Source organism: Mesocricetus auratus, unplaced genomic scaffold (genome assembly GCF_017639785.1).
Source record: "Mesocricetus auratus isolate SY011 unplaced genomic scaffold, BCM_Maur_2.0 Super-Scaffold_2245, whole genome shotgun sequence".
NCBI classification, from domain to species: Eukaryota; Metazoa; Chordata; class Mammalia; order Rodentia; family Cricetidae; genus Mesocricetus; species Mesocricetus auratus.
Window position 1 is genome coordinate 45,277,501 of NW_024429180.1, and position 13,711 is coordinate 45,291,211.

Sequence of the window (13,711 nt, forward strand, 5' to 3'; positions counted from 1 at the left end):
AAATTGAACCAGATACCAGGAAAGAATACTGTGTCCTGGCCCAATGACTTGCTTAGATTATGTATCCTAAGTCATCTGGCCTTGGAGCTGAGGACAGAACCTAAAGCCTTGGGCTTAGTAGGCAAGTGCTTACTAGGCAAGTTTGAATGTAGTTGGCCCCCATAATCTCATAGGGAGTGGTGCTATTAGGAGGTGTGGCTTGTTAAAGTGGGTATGGCCTTGTTCAAGGACATGTGTAACCATGTGGTTGGGCTTTGAGGTTTCCTATACTCAGGATACCACCCAGTGTCTCAGTCAACTCCCTGTTCCCTGTAAGCCAAGATGTAGGAGTCTTAGCTACTTCAGCACTATATCAGCCTGCACACCACCATGCTCCCTGTCATGATGATACTGGACTGAACCTCTGAAACTGTAAGTGAACCCCAGTTAAGTGTTTTCTTTTAAGATTGCTGTGATCATGGTGTCTCTTCATGGCAATAAAAACCCAGACACTACCACTGAGCCAAATCCCCAACCCCAAACCTTGCTCTCTTATACAACTCAGGACCACCTGCTTAGGGGTAATACCATCCACAGTGAGCTAGACTAATCAATCATTAGTCAAATAAATAAATAAGTGCCCCACAGACCTGTCCATGAGCCTTATCTGATGGAAGAAATTCCTCAATTGAGATTCCCTCTTCCAAGATGTTTCCAGTTTATGTCAATTTGACAGAAACTAGCCAGAAGATAGGTTTTTATCCTCTGAGAATTTCATACATATATACAAGGAAATATGACCATACCCACCCTTCATCTCCCCCACTCAATTATAACCACACACACACACACACACCTCTTTGCCAATTTCCTGTCTTCTTTTCTTTAAATAACCCTGCTAGAAGCTATCAGATCTTGTCTCTACTCTTATTGACAAGAACAAATTTTCTGAAGCCCCTAAGATAGTTTTGAATTGCCAACTAAACACAACCTAGAGTCACCTAGAAGAGTCTCAGTAGGTAATTGTCTACACTGGTTCAATCTATGAGGGACTCTCTTGAGTTGAGGTAGGAAGCCCCACCCACTGTGGGATTGCACACATTCATCTGTTGCTGTTTGCTTCTTGATTATGGGTACATTGTGACCAGCTCTCACAAGTTCTGCTGCTGTGGCTGCCCCACAATGATGGACTGTAACTTGAAGCTGTGAGTTTAAAATAAACCCTTTGGTCTGGGTATTTTACCCTCTAACATGACCTATTGCAAATCACTCAAGTTCTGGATGCCTTTAGCTAAATGTACTTGACTTTGAAAGCAAAGGAGCCCTCTTTGGAGACACTGTGAGGTCACGGGGTTTGATGTATTATTTAAAATCCAATTCAAAGTCTCATCATTCAGGAGCCAAATGATCTTCTTACATAGAAGGGCTTTCCACATTTTAATTATGGGAGGACAAAGTGAGGGCTTGGTACTCTGGTTTCTACATGATGCACAGTGAAAGGGGAGCCTGGAAGGGTGGAAAGTCAGAAGAATGAATGCTGGGACGCATGTGCAAGCTTCCTTGAGAGGAGCTCTTGGGGCAGGTCATACCTCAAGCCCTGGGGTGTGCAACCACATGGGGATTGCTACTCAGCTTTATGTTTAAGGAACCAAAGAATGGTTTCTAAGCTTCAGCAACACTGTGGGTCAGTTCCTTCAAGCTAGGTAGCCTGGGGTCTCTGGTAGGGAGAGGTCGCCAGGAGATGCCCACATTTAGTCCCTCAGAGCATGTCCCACCTGTTGCTGTGCTAGTACAAGCTGGAATGTTCCATATAGTATACTGCTTGAAAATTCACAAAGTTTAATTCTGGAAGGATATGCCCACAACATAAGGATAGGTGGGGGAAAAGCATATGTAAATATAGATGTATATTTCTAATTTTATTTAAAACTTACATATACATATGTGTGCTTTATATATCAGTATGATGTTAGAGGGAAATACACAAAAAATCTTAAAGCGTAATTAAAAAAAACTTATTTCCATATTCTTTTCTGTACTTTCTAATTTTTCTGCAATCCATGTATGTCTCTTTTACTATCTTAAAAACAAATATTAAAACAAGGCAGCATGTAAACCTTTCCCTAGGAAGATCAAGGTCGAATTTCCACCTCCCACTCCTCCAGGATGTAATCTTATCAATAAAAATCGAATGCTATAGAAAATAGAAGTACAAAGACTCGTGAGTAAATTCTGGGATCGTGATAGCTAAACCTAAGTGTAGGCTATCTGGTCTGGGACGGGCCACCATTTTATCCCTCTTCCTTCTTTGGGAGTGTGGGTACTCCCCCAAGGCCCTTTGCTGGACAGTTGTTATCGGTATCAAGGTCAGGATGAGACCCAGAAGAGTTAACTGTAGGATGGAGAGGCTAGGACCTTAGGTTGGCCAAGTAGGGCTGTGAGCTGTTGGGTACGAAGCATAAGCAGGGAAGGTATGGCTGGTGTTTACCCAGTGCAGCCAATTCTATTTACTAGGCAAGTGTGGAGGACAGAATGTCCACAGCCACTGAGAACACAGCAAGCTGGGCCACCAGGTGGCTCCTCCAGCTCCCCTTCCAAGGACAACACTCCACCCAACCTAAGGATTTCTGGAACTCCTACCCTGACTTCAGGTACAGTATACCAAGAACACACCCAAGTCAGGTTAATGTATTTATTCACCGTGTTAATATTTTGTCAAGCTTGGGTCATCTGGGAAGTAGGAACCTCAAGAGAAGATACTTCCACCGAATTGTCCTGTAGACAAACCTTTCTTCATCAATGATTGATGTGGCGTATACCACCCACTGGGTATTATACTCCCCCGGGGCAGATGGTCGTGAGTGTATAAGAAAGTAGGCTGAGCCATCCACAGAGAAAGAACAAGACAGTGTTCTTCCTCCATGGCCTCTGCTTCAGGTCCTAACCATTGTGCTCCTGCTTTTGGCTTCATCCTTCGGTGATGGACTGTGATTGGGATGTGTGAATCTGCTTTTGGACATTGTGTTTATCATCTGAAGGCAAATGTGAGCTCATTCCAGTTGAGATACGGAGCTGGAAAGGCCTGTGTCTGTCCTCAGACGGGAAAACTAGAGTGAAGAAAACCTCCCTGGAAGCTGGCAAGCCTGGAAGAGCAACCTGCCCCGGGAAGGCCTGCCCTCCCAGAGTTCATGCAAGCGCCATGTCAGGAAGGGGCTCAGGGACTGGGAGACAGGCAAGAGGAGGAGACAGGCTGGCTGGGGCTTGCCCGCTACTCTGCACCAAGCGGGACAAGTGGACTGCTTGCCACTGGGATCCTCAAAGGGGAGATTATAGATGCTTTTTCCAGCTCCAGGGGAAAGCAGGGAAGAAGGCCTAGGAAGGCAGAGGTGAGTGGGGGAGAGCTTTCTGAAGGACCTACAAACACTCCCAATACAGCAAGTCAGATCCTACATCTGCCAGCCTAGAGAGTACAGAGCCGGCTATGACAATGACAGATGAGTCTTGAGAACTTTCTGCAGTCCCATCCCCCTCTCCCCACATTCCAACCCCAGAGGGAAACAACAGCTCATGAGTGCTGAGGGAACAGACCCCAGAAAGAAAACCCTCGGGCAACTCTGTCCCCTCCCCCCTCACCAGGCACACTGGTTGGAGATGGGGGGCTGAGGTGCTGACCGATGTGTGGGTACGGACCTTCCAGTTTCTAAACATGAACGTGACTACACAACTCTGTCTCTGCTCTTACAGCTTTGAACGCTCATGGCTTTAGGTTGCGTAGCCATCATCTGAACGTAAGCAGAACTTGGTCACAATAAAAGAGAGATCAATCTGCCTTCCCGGTCCCTACCTCCTCCAGGTCTCTCAGTGTGGTTCATCTAGGTGCTGTCTTCGGCAAGCACCTCTCCAGCAGACGGCAGATGCAACCCACGCGACTGACCCTACATCTCACATGCTCGCTGTGCAATACCACACCATGATGTGTCCCACAGCACTCTCCTGCCTGCTCCACACAGCCATTAGAATGCCCACCGCCACCTGCTGGGCAACTCCTGGTCCCCAGCAGGGTCTTCAGCCAACAAGCACCTCCCTGTCTTCCTCTCTGGCTCCCCACTTGCTGGGTGAGCAGGCTCATCCCAGGCCACTCCCCTGCCTCATCCCCCAGGCCCCGCAGGATGCACTGCCCCCTCTCTGGCGCGTCTGTGTTACACATGATTGATGTGTCACTCTGTGTAGTTCATTGTGCCACCGCCTCTATCTACATGACCCAACCTTAAATTCTTTCCTGGACAGGGCAGGCCAACTTGGGAGGAACAAATTGGACACAAGCCAACCAGGAGCCACAGGGTGTCAACTACTACCAGCTAACTTTCTAGGGGAGGGGTACCCCGTTATACATAGGTCAGAGCCTTAGGCCTACTGCAGTGCACAGGATAAAAGGAAGGCCCCGTGAAGATCATGCTTTAAACCCCCATAGGTCCCCGAAGCCCCCCAAAGGGCAGGCTCAGAGCGGTGCTCCCTGGGACAGACCTCAAAGCCAGATGTGGGGAAAATCCAACATCCTGAGTGACCCTGGAAATTCTGAAACTTCATCCAGAGCCCCAGCAGTGAAAGGAGCGACACTGCAGCTCAGGAGTGTACACACCGGGTCATGCGCGCACGAGCCTCACACGCAGATGGGGCACCGCTGAGCATGTGGCGAGCCCACGCTAGACCTTACTGTATTAACCGCCGAGCCTTTACTGTGACGACACAATGTGGCATTCTCACGTCACTGCTGAGAAACTGGGACACGAGACATTTAGTCACTTGGCCCAAATTCTTACGGGGCTTTTAGGAGACCTTCACTTCAGCTCTCCTCCCTGGGCCGGCTCTCAGCTCTTCAGGGTTCTGCGCCAGCTCTCCTCTTGCTTCAGGTTTTCATTCAAACGGCCAACGGTGCTGAAACTTCTGGTTAGACAGTGGCAGAGGATAGACACCCTCAGAGGCTCGGAGCAGATCACTGTATTTCCAGTACTTGAGAGGACGAGGCAAGAAGACCACAGGCATGTTCCTGGCTAGCCTGGGCTACAGAGTGAGAAAGATACCTCTCTAGAGCATGCCCGTCCCTCTCCACAAAAGAGAGCCCTCGCTCGGCTTGATCCAGCTTGGCCCTGCTTCGGCTGGCTCTCTGAGAGAGGGTTGATACAGACCTGAGGGATAAAGATGATGAAGGGCAGTAGGATGCTTCAGGAGACGGGCTAAAATTCCCCTCAGAGGTTATGTGTTGGTGATGAAAGCAATGCTCTTTTTCTTTCCCACTGGCCTTTGAGGCTGTCCTGTGTCTTGGCTTCTCACATGGCCCCATCTATAGTCCTAGGACACAGCGTCTGCACTATCTATAGGTATTTTTCTGGCAAGTGTTTGGTGAAATGAATTTTTAAAGATGTTAATACGTATGTACGCACACTAACAATGGAGCATGTGTTGAGGTCAGAGGACAACTTCTGCGAGTCGGAGCTCTCCTTCTGCCATGTGGGTCCCAGAGTCCAAGGGATCAAGCTCAGGTGGTCAGTCTTGGCTGAAAGTGCCTTCCCCTTTCATGTCATTTCACCGTCCCTGTTGAAATGATTTAAAGTAAATCACAAAACACCTTGCAACAGGAAGCCCAGCTTCTTGCTTCTTGCTAGAGGAGAGGCTAGCAAAACAAACCCAGAAGTTAATGCTGAAGTCAGCTGGCCGCAGGAGTTAGCACTGGGGGCAGCTGGCAGCAGGAGTTAGTGCTAAGGGCAGCTGGCAGCAGCAAGAGTTAGCACTGGGGGCAGCTGGCAGCCTTTGGGTGCAGGGATCCCATTAAGAACCTAAGAATGACTTGGTGTGTGGTTCATCGAGGATGAGGTAAACCAAATAGGGCCTAGGCTAGTTAAAGTCTCCGTGTTGTAATCTAAGAAAAGCAGCATGCAAGAGAAAGACGACATGTGACTGGGCTCAAGCAGAGGGTTTTGGGTTTTTGTTTGTTTGTTTGTTTGTTTTATTAGAGAAAGATCAAAAAAGGGGAAAGGGAAGGAGGGGAGACTGGCCTCCAGGGACAGGAGCAGCAGGAGAGAGGGAAAGAGAGGAACAGACAGAGAGAGGAATAGAAAGAGAGAGAGAGAAGGATGGGAGGCGGGCAAGGCCCTTTAAAAGGCAACACAGTGAATGTGCACAGGTGATGCTCTTAGAGGCAGCAGCTGAGGGCGTATCCTGTCAGAACCCCAAGGACAGGCCAGTGCAGATGCCTGAGTTCTCACACTCAGAGCCTGGGCATGGGGTAGCTGTAAGGCATCAGCAGACCCCAGCCTGGGGTTCAAATCTCTCCTATGTGGGTTGTGAGTCAGAGCCAGTGTTGGAGGTTTGATCTCCCAACCATGCTCCGTGGTGAGAATGCGTCCTGACTTATATTTATCGTTGTCTGCTTTTTAGGTGACCTTTGATAGTACCCGCTCCTTGACACGATCATCCACGTGTCCTCTGGAGGCACACTTCTTCCCACATGTGACACCCAGCTGGGTGCAGGAATTTTGCTAGAGGAATCAGCCTCAAAATATCAAGATGACACATAATCAAGTCAAGACGGCTGCTCAGCCTTCTCCACTCAAGATGGGAGAGTTTTTCAAACCCTGGAGCACAGGAGATGGCTAATAAGGAGATAAGGCCCTTTACCAGGAGTTCAGTTTAAGGTCTTATCACCACCACACCGGAACATAAGGCTAGGAAGAGGAAGAGGAAGTCCCTGAACTGACCTGGGACATTTGTACCACTAAGAAGAGACGTGTAGTAGCCAGAAATCTCTGACATGGACCACAGATTACACCCTAAGACTGTGTGAGGGAGTGTCTGACACAGCTTTGAAGAGAACCCCTGAAAGGCTTCCAGCCACCCAGATGTCGTAGCTCCAGAATAAACTCACTTGAGAGACGTCCTTGGCCCAGAGAAGAAAAGCTAATTAAGATTAAAGAGGTGGAACCTGAGGCTCTCCCTGCCTCTGAGGGATGTTTTTCTTCTCTCCTGTACCTTCTCAAGAATCCCAGGGCAGTGACCTTATAATTACACCAATAAGGGGCTTGTTGCAATCACAAATGTAAGAAAAATCGTGTCTCGGGGCATTTTGCTGACCTGTCACGTGGTTTTCTGTGTTTGATAGAGGTGATAAGGGATGGGACTTTGCTCTCTATTTGGTATAAACTGGACAGGAGTTTTGTAACTCTTTTTCCACTTAATGCTGTTCTTCTTAGCACAACACAGTGTACTTGGAGGAGAGAATAGTATGTACCTTCTGAGAAAGATACTTCAAAAACTATTCGGCTGGCCCATGCCTGGGAGGTCTCAGAGTCACCTTAAGGGGTGACTCCTTGAGAGCCATAGCCAGTGCTTCCTAGAAATTATATAGGGTCCACTTAAGTTGTATGGGGCATCTCTGCCCAGAGGGAAAGAGACAGTGGCACCACTGTCACACACACAGCTCTGCGTGTCAGGCAGCTTTCCAGCACTGTGATAAAATGCCCGAGACAATCATCTTATAAGAAGGAAGCATTTATTTTGGCTGATAGTTCTGGAAGTCTCAGTGCATCCTCACTTGGCCCTGTTGCCTTTGGGCCCATGGAGAGACAGAACATCAAATCAGGGGTGAGTAATGGAGTCCAGATTTCATCTCATGGTGACCAGGACAAAAAGAAGAAACAGGAAGGGATCAGGACTCCAAGGCCCCCTTCAAGGGTGTTCCCCAGTGATACAACTTCCTTCCACTAGAGCCCCGCCTTTTAAAAGTTTTTACGTCTCCCAGTAGACCACAGGGTGGGCACCCTGCCTTCAACAGATGGTCCTTAAGGACACCTTCACATCAGCACCTCAGTCTTTCCAGCAGTTAGTTCTCTAGAAGCAGATGAACCAGCTCCTGTGTTTTGAAATGGCATGCATTATACCGATAATGCTTACCTCAAATGGCAGAAAATGCAGGGAGAGGTGTGTGTAGATCTGTGTCCAGTGGGGTGACAGGTGTGCAGGTCAGCCTGGGGGACCATGCATGAGCAGCCTATGTGAAGCAGCTTGGGGAAGCTTGGCACTGAGCAAGAAATGGGCCTGACATCTTTCATGTGCACACTGATGTCTGGGCAGCATCTGGACTGACAGGCAAGTCATCCCAGGAGAGGATCAAATCATGTGCGACACATATCCACGCCTCGCACAGGACTACCAAGTGGCAGCCATGAGGGTCTGATCACCCAGTGCAGCAGGACTGAATCCCCCTGCTAAACAAAGTGTCTATGTGGTGGCCCATCCTGGTGAAATTCATTTCCGGCTCTCATAGCTGCTATGTGACTATGTGTGTGAGGGAACTTGGCTGGGATGATTGACAGGTTGCTTACTGGGAGCCTCCCAGTAAGAGCTGAGCCCCCTCCCTTGGCTGCTAGAAAAGCCCACCCTCTCACACAGTGGTGGCAAAGGGCCCAGTGTCATCAGGACTAACGGACTGCTGAATAACTTCTGCCCAAGGAGATGAAAAGCTGTGGCTCCTGACTGCACACTCCGCTTAGAACTCCCCTCTGTTCCTTCCCTGGATCTGAGAGGACTTGATGCCATTGTGGTTTCCTCACACATTTCTCCTGACATGGGAGTTCTACTTCCGGTGAAGGAAGAGCAGGACACTCATGGGTCCACGAAAGGACAGCATGCTTCCAGTAGGTGTGAGTCGGATAAGCCTAATGACAAATGTCACATTGCTTTCTCCTCTAGAGTAGAAAAAAGCACCCGAAAAGAACCAGAGAAGACTGGGCTCACCTCAGTCACATGGGGAAGCTGCTTCAAGGTGAACCGTGAGGAGAGAAGTCATGAGCTTGTGGGGATGGAAGGGAAAATAAGATAGACCCCCCCCCCAGTCCCAGGTTGCAACCTACAACTTCCCACTCCATCCCTTCAACTCAAACATGGAAAGTGCTTGGTGCAGGGAGTGGGGGTGGGGCTGTGTTGGAAGATTGTGAATGACTGTAATGCTCCCATCTCCCCGGGCTTCCTCACCTGGACGCCCGAGAGCAGCATCTGAAGCAGGGGCCCAGATGCCATGAAACTCTCCATCAAGTAGGAGCAGAAGGACACAGGGGAGGAAGGAGAATCCATCTAAGGAGACCAGGTGCTGAGCAGCCTCCACTACGAAGTGCCAGCAATCCACCTGCCCCAGCATTCATTCAAACTGTATTTACGGCATCCTCATCAAAACCCAGGTTGTATGCAATAATTGCCAGGCTGTTCTCTGACGTCACAGAGAAATCATGTGAATGCCATCTGAAGTTGGCTCGTGCAAGTAAGAGAAGAATTTCTCAGCCCTTGCATCCACTGTCAGAGGTTCACCCAAAAGACGTGAAACGCACACACACCTCCAGCTTGCACACACACCTGTGGGCTTTAGGCGGGTCCCAAGGAGGCAATAACCACTGTCTTGGGGGTTAAAGGTGACTAGCACCTAAGCAAAGCAGGTCCCAGTGTGCACACGCAGCTGGAGCCTGGGGCTTGGGACTGGGGAGACCAGACGATCTGAAATACCACCCACAGGGAGAGTTAGAAAAACAGGGGTACTGCAGATGTCTGTGTGTGTGTGTGTATGTGTGTGTGTGTGTGTGTGTGTGTGTGTGTAAGCAGCAGTTAGCCAGGTGTGCAAGGTGCCCCAGAAAAACTCCAGTGACAACAAACATATGCCCGGGTGGGCAACAAATGGAATTTCAGAGTTCACTGTTATCCACTCTGATTCCATTCACCTGCTCACCCTAGAGCCTTGCAAATCCCAACCCTTCTCCCAGAGAGGCAGTCACCAGCATGGTGGTCAGCCTGGGTCTAAGTCTCAAGACTGCCACCTACTGACTGTGTCACCCACTGCAAGATTCCTGAACTCACTGAGCCTTGGTGTCCTGATCTGTAAAATGGGAGCGTGACTGCACACTGGCACGTAGCTATCATGTTAACCTGCTGTCTGGAACCCCATGATTCTGATAGGTGGAAGCTGTTGTGAGCACTGTGCCAGCAGACACCACTCGTCTGCAGGGAGAACCTCATGCGTCCCTGGGGGTGTTAGACTAGTACCCCACCCCTAAGTACAGCATTATGTGCCTATGCCTCCCGGTGAGCAAACAGGAAGCTTGGTGCTAACAAAATGACCTAAAACAGAAATAAAACCAAGTGGAGAAATTAGTTTCACATTTTCCCATCTTTGCTCTAGGCACAAGGGGGTGTTAGAAGTGAGTCAGGGCGGGCAGAAGAGAAATGAGCTCTGGTGAGCTTGGTCCTGCTGCTCTATTCACTGAGACCCGGGAAGGATGTTTGGGAGGGAATACCCCAGACCGTGCAAGAGGCCCTGCAGACTGCTCTTTCACTTGACATGAAAGGGGCCGTGTTGCTGCTATTACTGCTATTTCCTCCCCCTCCTCCATGTGTATGTGTGTTATTGTTATGGTTGTTGTTTTAAAACAAGATCCACCAGGTGGTGGTGGTACACACCCTTAATCCCAGCACTCAGGAGGCATGAGCAGGTGGATATCTGTGAGTTCGAGGCCAGCCTGGTCTACAGAGCGAGTTCCAGGACAGCCTCCAAAACAATACAGAGAAACCCTGTCTTGAAAAACAAACAAACAAACAAACAAACAAAAAAAAACGAGATCCACCAGGTCGTGGTGGCACACACCTTTAATCCCAGCATTCGGGAGGCAGAGGCAGGTGGATTTCTGTGAGTTTGAGGCCATCCTGGTCTACAAAACTACACAGAGAAACTCTGTCTAAAAAAAAATCAATCAATCAATCAATCAAACAAACAAACAAGAGCCTAGCCTGGAACTCATGATCCCCCTACCCTGGCCTCCAGATGCATGTCATGTCCTACACTGACCTGGCCTCCAGATGCGTGTCATGTCCTACACTGACGCTGAGGATGCATTGCTGAACTAAAAAGGGAAAGCTGCACAGAAGAGACAGACATCCCGGGGCAGGTACAGTGGTTCAGACATCTACTCAGCAAACACTGAACACTTCCTAAGTTCTAAACACTGGGCCAAAGTCAAAGGCTTTGTATGTATGCGATGGGTCAATTTTTTTTCTTTAGTTGACTAAGGACTCCCCATTCTTTTGGTAATTCAGGAGATTGAGATACAGCTCCCACCCACCCCTCCTTTACCTGACTTCCACAAGCACACACACATACACCTGAGAACAAACACATGTACACTCACATACACATGCACACTCACGCACATACAGATGGGAACACACACACATACAACTGAGCACAAACAAATGCACACTCATACACACATGCACATTCAAACACATACACACATATACCTGAGCACACATACAAGTGGGCCCACACACATACACCTGAGAACAAACACATGTATACTCATACATACATGCACACACATATACATTCACACACCTGAGCACACACACGTGCACACTCACACACATACACACAGGTTGAGAACCCTCCTCTGTATGATACTTTCTGGAAGGTCAAAGCCAGCAACCTAGAAGCAGCTCAGGTTATGAGTTAAGAGAACTTCCTCTCATGCAATAAAAAGACTGCCTAGCAAGTTCTCTTCTCAGCACCAGAACTAACCCTTCCCAGTTTACCATGGTGGGAAGATCCCTCCCTAAATGGTGGCTGGATTTCCCACACCCAGGGGCTGCACGGAGGTGGGTCATGCCCATCCAGTAGACGACGGAGAGATGCCGGGAGCTGAGTTATCAGAAGGAGTAGGCAGCTCTTATCCTTACTCGATTAAAACAATCTGGTGACACATCACATACATACAGAAAACAAACTACAAGGTTTGTCTGGATGAACTCTCTTCAAAGACTACAACAGATGACCTTCCCAAAGTGTATTTATCTTACCACACACACACACACACACACACACACACACACCAGTTCCTAAAAGCCCCCATTGAAAGCTAGAGCACAAAATTTTCCCCCATCTTTTACTGCTCCCAAAAAGGCTTCAAAGAAGTATAATTGCATTCCCCTTTCCCTCTCCAGCCCAGGAAGAAAGGCTGTGTCCGGGTTAGTTTCACGTCAACCTGACAGAAGCGAGTTATCTGGGAAGGGGAACCCAGCTGAGGAAACTCCATCAGATGGCCAGTAGGCAAGTCTGTAGGACATTTTCTTAATTAATGATTGATGTGGGAGGACCCCGCCCGTGGGATGGAGGGATGCCTGGGCAGGTGGTGCTTTTGGTCAGGGTGTTTATCTCAGCAGTAGAAACCCTAAGACAAGCTACTTATCCCTTGCACAATGGTCAGGTCTCGGCATGTGGCAGGGGTGGGCACAAAAGCCATTTCATTGTGACACTAAGACTATCTGCTGTCTCCAGTTCAAGGCCAGTGAAGTCTCACCTCCACTAAGCCTCCAAGGACCTCCGTTGGTATTCGCCGCGTGTTTTCTCCTAGACCACACGGCACTGGCCCTTGTACCAGGCCTCCTCTTTTAAGACAGTACCCAGCTCCCAAATCATGACACCGAGACTTAGATATCAATGCTCGGCCTGGCTTAGGCATGATTCCAGCTAGTTCTTTTAACTTAAATTAACCTCTTTCTCTTTATCTGTCTTTTGTCTTGGGGCTTTTTACTTTTCTTTCTGTGTGTCTTACTTTCACTGCTTCTCTATGTCGGTCTGTCTGGCAGCAGCTGCCTGGTCCCTCCCCCCGTGTCTCCCTCGTTCTCTCCTCCTCCTTCTCTTGTTCTTTCTTTGCTCGTTCTTCTCTCTGCCCACCTGACCCACCTATCCCTCTTCTGCCAAGCTACTGGCCATTCAACCTTTTATTAGACCAGTCATGTGCCTTGGGCAGGCAAGGTGCAACAGGTGGAACACATCTTTACAGAATTAAACTCACATCCTTACATTGCTTTAAAAAATGTAGCATAAACAAAAGCAACACACCTTTCCACAGTTAAAGTAATATTTTGCAGCATAAACAAATGCAACACATCTTTGCCAGGTTAAAATATTATTCCACAACAGGTCCTGGTACCTTGTGATCATCTAAGATGCAGAGAAAATTACTGTGCTGATTTCTTCAGTACCAACTTGATGCCAAACCCTGGTTAGGAGATGCTAGAAAAGCAGCAATCTCTGTCTCAGTCTCTGTCTCTGTCTCTCTCTCTGTCTCTGTGTCTGTGTGCCCCCATTCCCTCTCTTCCTGTCTAAAGTAAGTCTGAGAACTACTGCCTCGTCTGAGTAGGGAACACTTTCCACCTGGGTACCTTTGAATGGCCTGGCTAGTGTCTTATACCATGCTAAGCCCCTGGAGACCAAGGTGTGTACAGCAGCTTGGCAACCTTCAGATCCCTTCCCATAATAGGTCTCTTAGTCAAACGTGGGACAAACGTCCGCTGTTCTGTCAGCCTAACGTGGTGTATGTGTTAGGGCATGAAGGCACTGCCTGTAGAGAAATGGTGTTTCCTTCTGAGCCCTGCTGTTGCTTTGCACAGTGTGTTCTCACGGGTCTGTTCTGATTCAAAAGTTAGAATCGAGGTTTCCAAGGTTATTAAGCACAGTGTGCAACCCAACCACGCTCTAGAAGCCAGATGTGGCAACCTCGGAAAGGCAGACCTAGCGGCAACAGAAGTGAGAGAGGAAGGGCCCACAGGATGGTGAGGAGGGGGTCTTCCAGCTCCCCATCACACAGGCAGAACAAAGATCCAGACTCCAAAGGCTTGTCCCAGGACACAGCTGGCT

At 48.8% G+C, this 13,711-nt stretch overlaps 1 long non-coding RNA gene across 1 annotated transcript; it reads left to right on the forward strand.

Annotated features, from left to right (window-relative positions):
• Positions 1 to 4,746: 4,746 nt before the first annotated feature.
• Positions 4,747 to 6,962, forward strand: LOC121138762. Its single transcript, XR_005875624.1, has 2 exons — positions 4,747 to 5,047; positions 6,415 to 6,962. It is a non-coding gene; the product is annotated as an uncharacterized LOC121138762 (long non-coding RNA).
• Positions 6,963 to 13,711: the final 6,749 nt, after the last annotated feature.